Here is a 3,699-nt window from a genome sequence, read left to right as displayed (position 1 = left end):
AAGTCATTATTCTGTTTGGATGAGAAACAAGAATCCAGTCAATGAGAGATTTAGAGTTAGAGCTGACTCTAGTGGGCTCAGTGATGATTTGAGACAAATTAGCACCATTAACCATATTACGTTCTGTAAATGTAAAGGATCATTCCAATTTAAATTAAAATCCCCCAATAGAATAATTTCTCTTGAGTCTCCCAGAGCTGATACCGTAGCTAAAATGTTCTTAACAGACTCTAGTTTAGGAGTTGTAGGTGGTCGATAAATATTGCCTATTATCAACTGTTTATTTGCATGGAGAGTTACCTTAACAAAGATGCCTTCAAAAAGCTCAGGTTTCACCTCAGGAATAATTAGCTGTGAACTCAGATTAGATGAAATATAAGTAACGACTCCACCTCCCCTGGATCCTCTGTCAGCCCTATACATTACATAATTTTCAAAGTGAATAATAGCATCAGTAGTACTATTAATAAGCCATGTTTCAGATAAAGGGATTATATTGGGATTGTTATAGGACAGCCAAGCTCTAAGCTGATCAATTTTAGGGAGTAAACTACGGCTGTTAAGATGAATAGCGTGGAGACCTTTACCCATAAAATATATAATTGCGATCAATGAAAATAAAGCTAACTAAACTTGTGAGGTAAAAATCGTGAAAGTGAAGAATAGAGGTGAACATAGAGCCAACCCATAACACCACACACGTCAGCCATACCCACATAAACAAAAAACAAAAAAAAAACAAAGATACCACAGCGACAAAAGCAAGATAACAAATTACACATAAAACGTCTTCATCACTCCGCCTGATTATGAACACTGAGTTACTCCACCACAACTAAAAAAAAACTTATTATAAAATCCCTTAAAATGAATAGTAAAATAATTAATAAGCAAAAAGCACACACACAATACATTTTTGTTAGCTTATCTTCAGAAACCCATGGAGGAATAAAATAAAACAGCATATACTGAACAACCAAAAACAGCAATCTTCAGGGTCAGAGAAAATCAAACATTCAAGTAGGCTACACAGGCAAAAAAAATAAATAAAAAAAAATGGGAACAACCTTTAATCACAAGGAAGCCTAATAGCAGCTTGAAGAAAACATCGAGCCTCTGGTTGAAGCAAAATAAAGTAACTCCAGGCTTAAATCCTTTTCTTTTTCTTTCCCTTCTCACCTATTCTTCCTTCTCTTCCCCTTTCCCCCCTTTTTTTCCTCCTTTCTTCTTCCCCCTTTCCTCTTCCTCTCTCTCTTTGAGAACAAGTCTATCTGTCACCACAAAGTGACGTCAAACGTTAAATAACGCTTCATGACGTACGGAAAATAAACAAACAAGCATGACAGCAGACGTGATTGATATTTTTCATAATGAGTGAGGATCAGAAGAATCAAAAGCATCTAAGTACTTGACAGCCTTACTTAAATCACCAAACTGGATTTGATCCGACCCTCGGCTGAGTTTGATGACAGCGGGATACAGCAAAAAAGCCTCAAACCCCAAAGTGCGGGCCCATGTGCCATGGAGAAGCACCCGCAGAACGCGTGAGCTCAGGGAGGTTGGAGGCCAACTCGGGAAACCATGTAGGAAAGATGCGCAACAGGTAGGACAGAGCATTACTATGTTCTACTCCTTCTTTCAGGTTGATTATACATAGGTTGCTCCTTCTGCCCTGGTCCTCCATCGTAATTAATTTCTCCTGAAGTTCCAGATTTGCTGTTTTTGCTGTTTTAGCTGTTCCAAATTTGCTGTTTTAGCACATTGAGCAGGGAGAGCTGTGAGAAGCCGAACTCCTACTCCGCCATATTGGATGTTCTAGTGGCAAATGTACTTCCGAACGAGTACAGAACACAGAACGATACACACACACATATACACACACACACACACACATACACACATACATATATATATATATATATATATATATATATATATATATACATACACACACACACATACACACATACATACACACACATACACACACACATATATACATACACATACATACACACACACACACACACACACACACATATAGTGCCTTAAAGTATTCGGGCCCTTGAACTTTATGACCTTGCCATATCAGGCTTCCAACATAAAGATATAAACTGTAATTTTGTGAAGAATCAACAACAAGTGGGACACAATCATGAAGTGGAAACGAACTTATTGATATTTCAAACTTTTTAAATAAATAAAACCTGAAAATTGGGTAATGCAAAATCTATTCAGCCCCTTAAGTTAATATTTTCTTTAGCGCCTAACTTTTAAGGCGACACAGCTGTAAGTTGTTTGGGGTATGTCTCTATCAGTTTTAGCACGAGAGACTGAAATTTTTGTCTCCATTCCTCCTTCTTGCAAAACAGCCGAGCTCAGTGAGGTTGGATGGAGAGTATCAGATCAGCAGTTTTCTAGTTCTTTCCCATAGATTCTCGATTGGATTCAGGTCTGACTTTGACTTGGCCATTCTAACACCTGATATGTTTCTATTTGTGAACGCATTCCATTGTAGATTTTGGTTTCTTTATGTTTTGATCATTATTCGCTTGGAAGACCAATTGGCCCCAGTCTCAGGTCTCTTTTGCAGACTCCATCAGGTTTTCTCTTCCAGAATGGTCCCAGTATCGGCCTCCATCCATCTCTTCCCATCAATTTTAACCATCTTCCCCTGTCCCTGCTGAAGAAAAGCAGGCCCAAACCATGATGCTGCCACCACCATGTTTGAGCAGTGGGATGGTAAAATTCAGGTGATGAGCTGTGCTGCTTTTAATGCTCAAACATACATTTTGCATTGCTGCCAAAAAAGTCTGATTTTAATTTCATCTTGACCAGAGCACCTTCTTCCATTACGCGTTTGGTGTGTCTCCTAGTGGCTTGTAAGGTAAACTTTAAACTATTAATTTCTTTTATGGATATCTTTAAGAAATGTCTTTCTTCTTGCCACTCTTCCATAAAGGCCAGATTTGTGTAGACCACTGATTGTTGTCCTCTATGGACAGAGTCTCCCACCCTCAGCTGTAGATCTCTGCAGTTCATCCAGATTAATCATGGGCCTCTTTGGCTGCATCTCTCTGATCAGTCTTCCTTGCAGCATGAGCTTCGAAAGTTTAGAGGACGCTAGGTCTTGCAGATTTGCAGTGGTCTGATATCCTTCCATTTCCCCAATATTATCAGGCCTGTCGCGACTAGGCAAGCAAATCCAAGCAAATTGCTTGGGGGCCCCAAGACAACGACTGGTTAAGAATACAAATGCAACAGACATTCGTGCGTGAGCGCCCCTTTGATCGTCACGCAGTGGCGTAATGGACACTTGTTATCGGATCCCTGGTTAAATGGGCCCCTCTCAGTAGTCACTGATAACAGCCAGCCAACCACGCGGATCTCTGCTTCTGGCAAATACATAAAACTCCTCCTCGGCAGCCGCAAAGTGGAAATACCTATGCTTCTGCGGAAGCCAGAAGAGAAAGGAAGAGGAGGATAAGAAAAAACAAGATAGTAAAAGTGATAAATAACACTGGATAAAATAGCTCTAATGGCTGGGCCCTGAAGCAATGGTGAATTTTGCGCAGGTAGCTAGCAAAATATGTTTATGTTATTTACCTGCCTGACGGGCAAATGGTGCTTGTAAAGAATAGCTAGTGCAACTTTTTTGAACGACGAATATAAGCAATGTATATGTTTAACGGGATAGAT

The sequence above is a fragment of the Cyprinus carpio genome, chromosome B4 (genome assembly GCF_018340385.1).
Source record: "Cyprinus carpio isolate SPL01 chromosome B4, ASM1834038v1, whole genome shotgun sequence".
Lineage (NCBI taxonomy): Eukaryota > Metazoa > Chordata > Actinopteri > Cypriniformes > Cyprinidae > Cyprinus > Cyprinus carpio.
The sequence above is the reverse complement of the archived record's forward strand: the minus strand, read 5'-3'. Positions refer to the sequence as shown.